This window comes from Xiphophorus maculatus, chromosome 19, assembly GCF_002775205.1.
Source record: "Xiphophorus maculatus strain JP 163 A chromosome 19, X_maculatus-5.0-male, whole genome shotgun sequence".
Classification (NCBI taxonomy): Eukaryota; Metazoa; Chordata; class Actinopteri; order Cyprinodontiformes; family Poeciliidae; genus Xiphophorus; species Xiphophorus maculatus.
In genome coordinates this window covers 2,173,641-2,187,846 of record NC_036461.1, presented here as the reverse complement: position 1 = coordinate 2,187,846, position 14,206 = coordinate 2,173,641, and the positions used below count along the sequence as shown (strand labels likewise).

Sequence of the window (14,206 nt, the reverse complement as noted above, 5' to 3'; positions counted from 1 at the left end):
CTGGATTTGTTTCAACTTTAACACTTTCATAAACTTCTTTATTTTATCTTTCTCTGTGTAAATTTTCCCTCTTCTGAACTCAATTTAATGCATGTTCATAGTTTCCCTTCCTTTAATTAGTTCCTGCATTTTCTTATTATCAATAATTACTTCATTTAATATTTCCTTGTTTGTCTCTTGTGGTTTAATGTCTGTATTTCTGTTTCTAACCTCTGTAAATAACTTTGTGTTATACCTCATATTGATGGTTCATTTTTCAGTCATATTTTCACCATGATATTCATTCATTTATAAATGTCACAGTTTCAAACTAAATATTTAGTTTGCAAGCTAAAGTTTAGCTCCAAACTAAATATGTAGTTAGCAGGTTGAATATCTAGTTCCAAACTCTATTATGTTATAAAATCATGTGAGTTTTTCACTTTTTTGTAGAAGTAAAAAAATAATTTGGGTTCACCAAACATCAGCACCAAATGTGATGTATGTTTAATATTTTTTTTAGAACTGCTAACTAAATATCATGCTATTACAAATATGCTAAATGTTGAAAATTGTGACAGTATATATACATGAAGATATTTTTAATAAATCTCAAGTAATTAAATGACAAATTGTTTACACCTCAAATTATTCAGGTGTTAATATGATACAGTTCAAATATAATTCTCTCCATGTTTAAATAATAAGAGATAATAATAATAACAGAAATAATTAAAAGAGAGAGTTAGTTTCTTTTAACTCGCGAGGAGAACAGACAGATGTGCTTCAGTTACAATCTCTGCCTATTGTGAAAACATATTCTGCTTCACCTCTTTTTATTGAAAATCATCCGTAGTTACAACGCACGTTTCAGCTCTTATCAAAACATAAGATAAGAGCTGATATGTTGCAACTGCAACGTGATTCACGGTTCCATAAGATAAACTAGACCATTTACTATGAACAGTATGACTATAAAGCTAATCAGCACCATTACGCTTTAAACTATCTTATTATAAGCATGAAGAATAGAAAGACGTCCTTCTGCTGAGCAGTCGTGTGATTAGAACAAGCTGGCGCCGGCTGTCTCTGCATCCTTTAACATTTTAATTCTATCATTTTTTTCTGTTTTATTTTATATATGACCAATATAAATATAATTTATCTATTATTATGTATACATATTTATATATATTTTTGTATTTATATTGTCAGTTAGCTTGCATTGTGTTTTTTCTTCCTGTTGTTTTTATTTCTGTTGCTCTTTTGTTGGAAAATCAACTTAATTTTTTTTTAATGTCGGAATAATAAAGGATTATCTTATTTTATCTTCCAAAATATCCTTTTTTTGTTCTTTTTTCTACAGTAAATACATCAATATGAAAACAAAAAATCAGATTTTACAGACATGACAGAAATATTCAGTGATTTATATGTGTTTACAACTTTGCTGTTTGTACTCTTGGAAATGGTGAATAAAAACAATTAAATTTCAAAACAAAACTGTAAAAAAAAAAAAAAAGGTACCAAAATTATCTGAGCCAAAGTGGTCTAAAAGTAATGGAGCCGTTCGGCCAGCAGAGGGAGCTGTCGGTAATGTAACGAGCTGCAGCTCCTGACTTCGCCTGTGGGCGGCAGTGTTGCGCAGCCCACTGGAAGCCTTTCCTTGTAGACAAATGGCGTCTCTTCAGCGAGCAGCAGCTGATTCCCCACCGAGAACGGCAGCAGGAATTGAGGGGAGGTAAACACGCCGCCCCCGGATTTCCTTGCTGTAGGATTGTCCGTTGTTTTCTGACGGCTGGACGTCGCTTTCTTCCTCCCCGGAAATCGAGAGTTTGGATCCTCCGCGGTGTGAAAACAACCCCCTTCCCCGCCGGAGAGGAGAGGGTCAGCTGCAGCCCGGACTCCCCTCCCCGCTGCTTCTGCTTGTTTTCGGAGGTTGTTGCTCCTCGTCAGGGCCCGGACTCAGATACGTGAAGATGGGCATCACCCCTCCGCGGCTGCTCTCCCCCTCCGCCTGACTGACTGACGGCTCGGCGGCGTTAATCCAATTCAGGAGATCATCTTTTCAACCCTCCTGAGGTCAAACTATTGAGACCAGGTAAGGCTTTCCGCTCTCATCCACCGTAGCGCAGCAGGAGCTCTCCGAGCTGCTAATTTGGTTTTATTTATAGACCTCTGCGTTTTCTCCAATCCTCCACTTTCCCTCCCTGAAATCTGCTGCTCTTCATAACGACCCCAGAAAGAATCATTCCGGAGGTTTTAGGGGCATCATGGGACACGGAATGGATCTGAAAGGTCGTTCAGTTCCCTGACATTTCCATTCCAAGGAGCAGGCGACATCTATACGCTGTCATTACCAGCTGAACTGGTTCTCATGGAGTCGGTTTAGAGCTGCAGTCTTTAGCAAAATATGTGATCAAAAACCAACTAGGGGCGAAACGATTAGTGGATTAATTTCCATACTAGCTTTTTTGGTGTATGATGATATGATCGTTTATCGCAACAACTTTTGCCACAATTTATTGTCCAGCCAAAGTTTTTTTTGTCTTGGCAGCCATAGTAACCAGCCTTTGCACAATCAAAAACATTTTTATTCCATTTAACATTTTCATGCAACCTTTCATTTTGATCTATAATATTAAAGTGAAGGAGATTCTATGTTTGTGTTTGTGTTGGTAGGACAGGGGAAAAGGCTCTTTCCTGCTGACTTTAGCTACATTTAGCAACTCTTCACACAAAAATATTGGGCATAATCAGTGTTGGCAGGTTGTAAGGGGCTGTATCAAGTAAAATAGATTTTTGTTTTTCTTTCCATCAGAGTGCTTTTCCCTCATCAAACACAGACCTGCAGTTGTTGCTTTGATTCTTTCATTCAGTTGTGCCTGGTTGGACCCAGCCCCGCCTTTGAGGCGCAGCTCCTCCCCCTCTCAGCTCCTTCAGACTAGCCAACAGCAACTAGCAAACACCTGGTAGGATCTACTGTCATAGGATCTACTTCTCAGAGCAACGCTGGAAAAACGTTGTTAAGGGGTTAATAAAGGAGCCATATTGTGATGACTTCCTGAAGGCAGAGATTCAGAAAGAGCAGGAGTTTCTTAAAGAGACAGAGGCCCAATTTCAAACTACAAAGTAAAATTTATTTTGACTCATATTTGTAGCATATTTATAACAACTGAAGCTAAGATAATTGGTTGATTGTGCTATAAAATGGCACCTTTACCTGTAAAACACATAATACCGCCTCTATAAAGATCGCTGATCGCCCTCAAAACTGCAATTGGTTCACCGCTAGAAATAAAATGCGTAGCTGCCACCTTCGCAGGTTTGTTTTGTGTGTGGCCTGGAGAGCGATCTCAGCATTAAGCAGATTAGAAACCTGTTTGACCCACTGGGACCTAATTACTCCCAGTTCACGGCCAGTTGGGTGCAGAGGAGGGCAGAGTGCCCAACAATTACACTATCGTAAGAGTAAAACTACTACAACATATTTTTACTCAAGTAAAAAGTATTTTGTTAAACATCTACTCAATTACTGATCAAATTATCAATCATTTACTATTTAAAAATTACATCATCAGACCAAAATGTAAAGTTAAGTGGAAATTTTGCTATTTTAAGGAGAAAATGACAATAATTCATACAAGTAACAAAAAACAATAAAACTTTTCTAAATTCGTTTGTTTCAATAAAAACGTTTTAAACTTTAACAGGAACTGCTGGTGTGTGTCTGAGTTTCTGGTTAAAACATTTCTGTTTTCCATTCAGTGGGTAGAAAACACAGAAATTTTACTTTAGATTAGAGATACTCCATAATAAAATTACTCAAATTACAGCAAAGTAAAAATATTCCTAAAAGTACATTTGTTCAAAAAAGTAATTCAGTAGATGTGGTTGAGTAACTACCCAGCTCTGCATGCCTGATGTTACCTGGTTAGGTAACGATGCTAACACCTCCTCTCTCTCTCAATCATTCCTTTATTCTGCCGTGGATTCCACCCAAAAGGTTTGGATCGGACCGTTTGGGTGTAGTCTGTCTTCAGGGTCTGTCTGTCTGCTTGTGCAACGGCTTAAATGAGGTTCCGGTGTGTTGCTGTTGTTGGGGAGGTGGGGGTGATGCGGCTGGCGCCGGGTTCCAGGTGAAGCACCATGGGTTGCATGCGTGCTTTTGGCCGGCAGCGGCTCTCGCAGGTAAAACGAGACGGCCGTTATGCAACGCTCCTTGGAATCTGCTGACCGGCTGACACTTTCCAAGATTTAGCATTTCAGTAATGCTGCGTGGCTGGGAGCCTGCAGAGTTCAGTGAGTCACACAAACACAAGAAGAAGACACCTAATGGCTTCCTGAGAGCTCTGCAGGGCTAGCAGCAGGGCTGAAACGATTAATCGAATTAATCGTGATTAATCTATTGTTGAAGTAATGGTCAACTAATTTGGAAGTTGATCAAACAGAGAAGGCAGACTCAAGAAATGCAGCATCGAGCCAAAACTGCTTAAAATTTAGTTTTTTCAACTTAGAACCAAAAAAATTTTTTTTTCTGAATAATTTTTTATCTGCTCAGTAATAAATTAAACATGCAATAATTTAATGAAGCAACAAAGTGTTTTTTGTCTTAATAAAGACAGTTTACTAACTTTTTTAATGTTTTTTTTTTAAAAACCCAAGAAAAACATTTAGTATATACATTAATCCCTTTAACTGCCCCATTTTATTTGTTTTGTGTTTAATTTATTTATTTTTTATCCATTTTCTGTTACATTTGTTTGTTCTTTTCTATTTATTATTATTTTATTTTTTTTACCTTTTATCCACCTACTCCAGTGAGGAAATATTTGATGTGTTTTTTGTTTTATTTTTGAGTTTCGTTTCGACTTTTGCTGGTTCATGTTTATTATTCAAGTTATTTAAAAAAATAATAATAATAAATCATAATTAAAAACACAACTGTTACCCAACTTTGATAGAAAAAAATAATGTACTCTAATCATTTATTTAGTAATTCTTTTTTCAAATAAGAATCATTTACTTTAAATTTAAAATTAAACAAAAAAGTACTCTGTGCTTAACAGTTTCAGTTGAAGAAGAATTCAATTTGTCATTGAAATTCTTGTGCTAATATAATGACAAACTACCAACCAAAGGGCCAAATCTGTGTCATTTTTGAAATGCAGACAAGCGGCCACAAAAAATTGGTTGCAAGGGCCACTTGGGGCCCCTTGACCACACTTTGGACACCCCTAATTTAAAGTATAATGGAAGAACAGAGGAGAAGGAGGAAAAAAGGTAAATATTGCAACTAGATATGCATTGATATGAAAATTTGGGCCGATATCCGATAATTAATATCATACATGTTTTTTGCGTCCCTACATACAAACATGGCAACCTGCTGGTCCAGGACTGGATTTCTCATCTGGGACGGATCACATGTTGGCCCAAAACATGAATAAATCATCGTGTTAATGGCCTCCAAAGATGTACATTAGTCATGTGAACTGAAGCATCATTTAAATCAGTCCCTCCCTAACAGTGTTCAGCTTTTATGAGACCGTCCCATAATTTCAGCTTTGAAAATTAATTTTCTTAAAACATAAACTCAGATTATTCATTCATATTTTCAATCAGTGTTTTAAATTTACATGAATTAAAGTAGTTTTTTTTCAGTATTTTGGCATTTTGAAACTACTACAAATTTGTCACAATCACAAATTTTACTGGATGATAAATAGTCCTGGTAGTTATTGCGATAAATGATAATATTGTTATTTTGAGAGGATATTCAAGTAATATATTGATAATTGCTAGATAACGCAGGTTTGCCCTCTCAAAGGTCAATAAACTTTAATTTCTAAAGAACAATTAACTCTGGACCTGGAAGATGTTTTAAATATACAAAATAAAACATCACAATACATGATAAATGATACCATGTATCGTGATTATGAATTAACATTTTGATTCAAAATTATAGCTACAAAAATCAGAACTAAAGTGAATTGTGAGACAGTAAAATATTCTCATCCTGAATTATTATATAACAAATTTATCTGGACGATAAATTGTCCCAGAAGTTATTGTGATACACGATAATATTGTTGTTTTGAGACAATTTTCAAGTAATTTAATGGTAATGTCATAATAATAATGCAAGAATTCAAATGAACATTTGACACTGGAATTGGAATTTATTTTAAATATCCAAAATAAATAAAACAACAGAAACGAAATAAAATAAAATCAATTTTGAAGTTTCTGTAAACAAAATTGTCTTTCAGAAAAGGAGCTAGTTGATGGCAAAACATGAGACTGAAGAATTTTATCATCCAGCTTTTGATAGAAAGAGAAAATAATTGCAAATGAAAACTATTGAGCTAGTTTTAATTTATCGTTCGATTAGTTGATTTATTGCTTATTATGACAATTATCCCCTGGTATCTTACTAAACTTTAAACAATATTCCAAATCTTTGGACGTTTGAGTTCTTGGTTTTCCAGTGAACTGGATCAAACCTGGACGTTCCTGTTGTTTGTGTTCGGCTAAATGCTGCTGCGATTTGGAACAAATAGGCCCCAAAAGGCGGCGCGATGGCTTCTCACACCGCAGCTCCCTGCTCTGATTCAAGGTTCTGGTGCCGTTTTCGGCTCTCCGTCGACCTTTGAAGGGGTTTCCTTTCGTCTCGTTTGATGGGGTCACTTCCTTTTTGTGTCTGCGGCGAACCCAACAGGAAGTCGAACCCTTTCCTACGTCAGGTCGAAGCTTCCTCCTCCCACGGTTTCCCTGAGACTCCTAAAATATGTCCTGATTTCTTCATTTTGATTTGTCATTGTCATGCAAAATTTCAGTTATGGATGTTAAATTTTAAAAAATAACAGCATGATTGGAAGTGTTTGATATTTTCTCCCATTTTGAGAACATCAACAAATATTGGTAAATCAGAAAATAAGATTTAAATGCTCTATGCAGCATAGTTATATTAATCATCAGTAAATGTTAATATACTACTTTTTTTAAGCAGTGTCCTGAAGAAGCTTATTTCTATGACGGTGAGAGAGAAATACAAAAGAGTAAATAAACAAAAATATCTGAAATTTTCAGATTAATCTGATAAACTTTCTAGAAGAAAATTTGGAAAAATTAAAAAATTTCTGAGTTTCAAAAGTCAAGAATTTTTAACTGTTGAAACCAGAAATTTCCACATTTTTTCTAGAAAATGTCTGAGCTTTAGATAAAATTTTGAGTTTTTTCTAGCAATTTCTCAGCTTTTCGAACTTAGTAATTTTAGAGATTTGTCTATAAATTTTCTGCAAATAAAGTCAAAACTTCAGATTTTTTTGAGCAAATTTTAAACTTTTCAAACTCCAACATTTCTGCATTTTCTCTAGAAAATTTCTCTAGAGATTAATTTCAAAAGTTTATTTTTTACAGCTTTATAACTTTAATGTTTTGAATGCATAAATTCAAAATGTATGCTTCAAAATTTCTGAGATTAATCAAAAAATTTCTCACTTTTTTCTAGCAAATTTTTGAAGTTTTCAAACTTTTCTAGAAAATTTCTGAGTTCTTTTCAGGTACACGTCCTTCGGAGGAAAAATTCATTATTTTCTTTCTAGAAAATTTCAGAAATTTTTGATGGAAATTTACTCCTCCTTTTTTCTTTTCTGTTTATAACGTATTTGAAACATACATTTCAAATACTATATATTATTTCAATAACAATATTTGTGTGTATGGTGGTATAAATGCTGCCACTGTCCTGCAAAACTATTTATTACCTAAAAATAAGTAACAGATATCATTTTTTATCAAAATCTTTATCGTTATCACAGTCGTTCCAGACGGTATCTGGTAGTGAACACATCGCCATGCTCTCTCTGAATGAGAATCTGGGCTGAAACTGACTGCAGACTCTTGTTTTGTCTGAAAATCCTGGATGCTGATTCCTGGGACAGTTCAGGCCGTGTGTGTGAGCGCCGGACGCTGCGCCAGAGATTAGCCTGTGAGTGGCTCTCTGTTGGAGTGGCGCTCTCCCCTCTGCTTACCATGAAGACTCTATTGTCCAGCAGAATGACGGCGCTCTGCAGCACACTCTCTTATTTCAGTTTTTTATTAAAGTAAACTCATTAATGACCTCGGGGTTGATAAGCCCGGTTGTTGAGGCAATAAGGGAGCCCACCAGCAGCTAACTGTGTTTGTGTGTTAAAAAATTTAAAACTTTGACAGAAAATTTGAAAATATGACTAAATAATTGGACGACATTATTTTCAGTTCCTTACTTTTTGCTCTTACTGGAAATGTTTCCAGACCTCTGGCTTTGCTCTCTGCTGGCTTAGTTTTGTAAATGTTTCTGTTTTTCGTTCCATTTTGTCGCTTGTTGTAACCGCAGGATGAGTCAAGAGGAAATCTGGGATTTGTGACTGATTGGAGCGGAGCCACATGCGTTTGTTATAGTCTGATTAACTTCTGCACCTGAGGGTAAATATCTCCTCTTCTGTTTAGACTAAATAAACTAAACTAAACATTCATTTTCGGTTAGTTTTTTCTGTGCTATATGCTGTATAAATGAAATTTTGACCTGACCCAGTTTGAATTTTAGTTCTGATCAGGCTTTGGCTCTCAATATAAACACAAGCATGAATATGGCAAATTGTTTATTACACCAAAATCTAAACAGAGATGGACCAAGACCTGTGCCTTGGGGTACACCTGTTTTTATTTCATACATGTCTGAATCTTATGTCATGTTTTAGTTTAAACTCTTAAACCCTGCACATAGTTTTTTTTAATGTTTTGGTAGTTCTGGACTTATTTTTCCAGAAGGTTTGATACAGTTTCAGTATCAAACCTTTTGTACTTGAACGAGCTTCTTGTTGCATTTTCTTCTGTTTCCTGGAGCAAGACGACCCGGCTCACTCCACTGATTAAAATCAGCCTTTACTGGATATTTCTGAGCAGATCTCATTTCCTTGTGATCTGTGCAAATGATCCCATATTATGTCTCACAACAGGAACCAAATGTCAGAGTCTGGGAGAAATTCACAGTGTCACCGATACAGATTACAGTCACGCTTTTATGAAGATAAATTGATTAGTTTTTATTCCTTCATGAAACCAAACTGCTTATTTTTGTCTCCGGAGCTTCCTATGACATTGTGATTTCTATACTTATTGTATTGTTCATCATTTATTGTGATAAATCTCTTATAATAAGAATTTTTTTTATCTTTCTTTGTCGATTAATCCTAATTGATGATGTCCTTATTGTCAGGATTTATAGTTTTACTACTTTCTTAACTGTTTGTTCAAAGAAAACATAAATAAATACCAATAAATTTGAACATAAATGTGCAGTTTAGTGATAGAAATCTCACGCCTTTATGTGACTGGTGTCTTAAGGAAACATTTTAAATATAGTATTTGTCTTTGTGGTGATACACAAACTGCGTTTCCATTACAAATATGTCAAACCTTTTATCGAAATAAAAATGTTCCAATTGCTGTTTCCACAAAATAAGAAACACGATGAAAATTGTGCATAAATAAGTTTGTTCATGTGAGACGTAAATAATAAGGTCAATGGAAACGAATGCCAAAAAATAAGACATAAATTCACTGTTATCAGAATAGCACAGTGAAATACAGTGATCAACGTTGGGTTCGCATCGCCCAGCTCAATAGTCTGCAGAAGGTTTTGGTTTTGTTTGTGCCGATAGCTGAAGCTGCAGAGTGACACCAGGCTGGCAGCAGAGTCGACCCTTTGCCCAGGCTCTCTGCCTCCGTCACTAGGAGCAGGCCAAGCGTGGACTTCCCGTCGTCTTCACTTAGCCGAGGAGAACTTCATGAGCAGAGACGCCTCTCCGAAGGAAGTGCGCTCGTTCTGGACTTCCTGTGTGGAGTTACTTAACACAAACGAGAGATGTGACGCACGTTTAGCAATGTTTAAGCTCTACCAATTCACGTTGTCTTAGTCATTCAATTTCAAAATTCAAGCTCCTTAGAGTCCTTCGAAACAGAGTGATGTTTTTCAAATAGTCCTGAAACGATTAATCGTGATTAATCGATTAGTGGAATAATCGTCAGCTAATTTAGTGATTGATTAATCGCTAACTGGAGAATGCAGACTCTAATATATGATGTTTTGATGTGAGAACAACGTCTTCAGAGCTTTAATTAGGCCAAAACTGTACAACAACATAAACATTTATGAGGGAAAAACCTTTTTTTTTGTCTGTAAAATGTGTCCTACCCAGAAGCATAAAGGCAGTGTTACTTTCACCTGGTTCAAACTTTGTAAAAAATAAAAATAATAAAATCTTCTGCTTTATTTCATTATAAGTCGGTTAATCTGAAAAATAATTGATGTAAAGTCTCCACTTTTTGTTCAACGAGAACATCAATAAATGTCGGTATTGCTATTAATTACCTAAATAATATATAGTTTTTTTTATCATAATCTTTATCACAAAATAAAGTGAAGGATGTCAAGTTTATTTTGCATAACATCAAGGTCTACAGTTTGAGAAACTTTTTATTTTTTTAAATTTGTTACATCATTTATCATGATAAATGTCTAATTATGATAAGAATTTTGATTTATTCTTGTCACAATAAATTCCAATTAATTATGGCCATATTGTCAGGATTCTTAGTTTTACTATTTTCTCCACTGTTCAATAAAAATATCATTAAATATCAACACATTTCAAAATATAACTAATGTAAAATTAGTGTGTACAGCTTAGTGATAAAAATAAATTTTTTTAGGTGACCAGTAATTTTTAAAACGGATGTGAGGCATACATTCATTTATTCACTTTGTTACAATTATACCACAAAAATTTGTCATAAAATCTTAAATCCATGTAAGTTTTTAGGAGAGGAAAATCCATTTCTCAGTTTTTTGCAGAAAGCTGCTCCGCCGCTGTTGAGTCGGGTGAATCCTGTAATCCTGCTGCCTGCGTGGCCAAACTGGGCAAACAGCCATTAACACGATAATTAAACTGTTTGGTTGTTTTCTCTGTGGCAAACATAACTACAGCCCAGCTGATTTCACCGCTGGCTCTTCACATTTAATTGTTCACTTCCTTCCTGTAAAGTAAATTTTCTGAGTCAAACTGGTGGAAATATATTTATCTGCTTTGTCTCATTTCGGCATTCGCTTCGTGTCATTTTATTAGGTTTTTAACAGGCTGTAGTTATAATAAAGTTTCTGTAATACAAAACGTGTCACGACACAGTATATCGCCCTCTAAGGGTTATAATTTGGCTGATAAATTGTCGCAGAAGTTATTGCGATACACGATAGTATTGTTGTTTTGAGACCATTTTCAAGAAATATAATGCTAATGGCAAAATAATGCAATAAACTTTCATTTATTATGGACATTTAACCCTGGAACTGGAAGATATTTTAAATGTAGAACATAAACAAAAAAACAATCAGAATGAATTTTGAAGTCTCTGTAAGCAAAATTGTTCTTCAAAAAACGACAAAAACACCAGACTGAAGATTTTTATCATCCAATTTTGTAGAAAGAAAACGACGATAAATCATTCAAATGGAAATTATTGAGCTCATTTTAATTTGTCATGTAAATAATTGATTTATTGCGATTTATTGATTTATAGGACTAATTAGACCTGAATCACTTCCTGTTTGCTACAGGAAGTGATTCTTTGGAACAGAGAATCACTGTTATGAATTTCAGAGTTATGAGACTGAAACTCTGAGTTAAATAACTCAGAGTTTCAGTTTCATAGTTTTGCTAACTGAGGCCGATTTTGCCGGAATAGACTTTAAAAAGTTTACTGTTGAACGAAATGCAGCACATTCTGGATACCAAATAAGTATCATTTGCTTTACAGGTTGAGATCTTGAAGGGAGGAAACAGAGCTGCTCTGTAAAGAAACTTCAAAATAAGAGCATGAATAATAAACATCTAAACTGCTTAGAGTTTTTAACTGCCGATAAGCATAACTTCAAAACAGACGTCAAACTTTATTAAGCTTTTTTCTGTTGACCTTAGAAAAAAGCACTAGTCATTTCTCTCTCTAGCTCTAAGCTAGCAAGCTTGTTTCGTTGCACTTACCCAGAATGCTGTGCGTTGTAGTCCATTTCCTGCTTTGATCTGCTTGGCGTTCACATATGAATTCAAACCAGAGTTCAGTTTAGCTGAACTCGGACCGAGGTTTTATTTTTTTCTGGTTGGTTACGCGTTCACACCGCCCCGACCGAACCGGACTTTATTGAAAACAGGACTGGTGCGAACACATCCTAATGCAGGGGTCTCCAAACTTTTGGCCAAAATCCAAAAGGTGAAAGTATTCAGGGGCAAACATCAAGAAAAAATCTTTGTGTTGTACAGCTTGTTTCAGCTTTAGAAGTAAAACATTTGCTATTATAAAAAAATTACAAAAAGTGTTGGAAGGCCATGTTTGTGCCATTCTTGAATTGTAGTCAGCGGCCATACAAAATTCATCAAAGGGTCACAAATGGCCCCTGCGCCACACTTTGGACACCCCTGCATAAAAACATTGAATTTTTAAATTGAGCTTATAATAAATGGCCTCCTGGTGAGAAACAGTCTTAGAAATCTCGTCAGCAGGAGGAAACGACGCAGATGAAACGTAGCCTTCCACTTATTTGTTCCAAAGGGACAGAAAAGCAGGAAGGAAGTGATGAGGGAGGAGCTGCTTATTACAGAATAATGGCCTTCCTCACCGAGCGACCGGCCGATCTGGGTCTCATTTACGTTGAATGTGTCGTTTAGATAATTTAATCAACTTATTTATTACTCATTTTCATTCTGGTTAGAACTAAAGAAAGCTTATTGTTTAACTTCTTATAGATTATTGTCAGGAATGTTTCCTCATTGTCCCGCGCTCCATGCCCTGTCCAACATGGCGGCAGCTGAGTTTGTGCAGGAGGGAAATGAACTGATCTCTTTTGCTCTCTCTCTGCAGTTTGCTTCCACATTCACTGAGGAACGTAAACAAAGTCTTACACAATACTGTGATGTCATGTTATATAATTTCACACTGGAAACCGTCAACTCAGCTGAAAATGTTCAATATTCTTATAATTTTAATGTTTCCCACAGCAGTAAATAAAAACAATATTATTTTTAAAACGCAGTAAATTAGGAAAGTTTCTGGTTTGCAGGATGTAGAAATGAAATCTTTATGCACAATTAACATTCTGTCAACCGTTTGTTCCACCACAGCTTAATTAATATGAAACATTAATTAGTCTGTTTACAAACTTTTGTTTGTTAAAAGTTATCAGGAAAGATGAGGAGATGAAAATCAGGAATACTTTTAACTAAATCTGCAGTGAACTTGTGGTATTTTTAATCCTTTAGTTTCCTGTGAAACACTCTGAACAGTGTCTTCAGTCAGAGGCTTCTTCAAATTCACTGTAACACAGACTGCTACAAGAGATTTGTCCTAATAATAACCATCACTATCTGCAATAACTCTTTGAAGAATTTGAATTAATATGAGTTACAGCAGCATTATTTTTTGTCCGTCTTGGTGCCCTCCAGGCCTCCATAACCCGACCCGCCGCATGTTTTAATGCATGTTTGTGGGTTTCTCTCTGGGCCATTAAGTCGTTAGGTCATAAATTATGCTGCAGCTTGTTAATATAAGAGCAGCCTTTCAGAGTGATGACCGACACATGGGGACAACCACTTAGGATTGCATTTGACTCCCAGCTCTTACCTTATTGATTATTTTTTATTACTTTTTACCCGACCTGCCCATTCATCCGACACAGAGACCCACAGGCTGCTCCCTGTTGAGGGAAACTACCTGTTTTCTAATGTATTCCAAACTTGTGGCATTGAACTTTCCTGTTTTATCGACAGTTTTCACTCAACGCCGTTGTTTTTTAACATTTTTTAAGCAGTTATAAGGCACCGTGGCTGCGCAAGTTATTACTCTACAAGTTGTTGCTAGGCAACCAAAGAATGAATGAGTTGCTAGGTAACCATAAAGTGAGCGAGTTAGATGTTGCCACCAACTTTGCTAAGCTAGCTGTGAGAGGTTGAGCAGCTAAAGTCTTTATTATATTATTATATTATAGTCTTTATTGTTATAGTTAATTAAAACTAACAAAATAGTAAAAACTGAAATCAAGAGAACATTTCTGTAAACTGAAATAAATAAAATCGGTAATTAACTGGAACTATTTTGTGCGTTTATAAAACTAAAATATACTGAAATTATA

At 35.5% G+C, this 14,206-nt stretch overlaps 1 protein-coding gene across 1 annotated transcript in view; it reads left to right on the top strand.

Moving 5' to 3' along the window:
* Positions 1-1,615: 1,615 nt before the first annotated feature.
* The window catches only part of rnf144a (ring finger protein 144A), a 28,163-nt gene continuing 15,572 nt past the window's right edge, over positions 1,616-14,206 (top strand). Inside the window, exon 1 of the mRNA XM_023352279.1 lies at positions 1,616-2,080. The gene's annotated coding sequence lies outside the window, so the exon portion shown is untranslated. The remainder of the gene's footprint in view (positions 2,081-14,206) is intronic.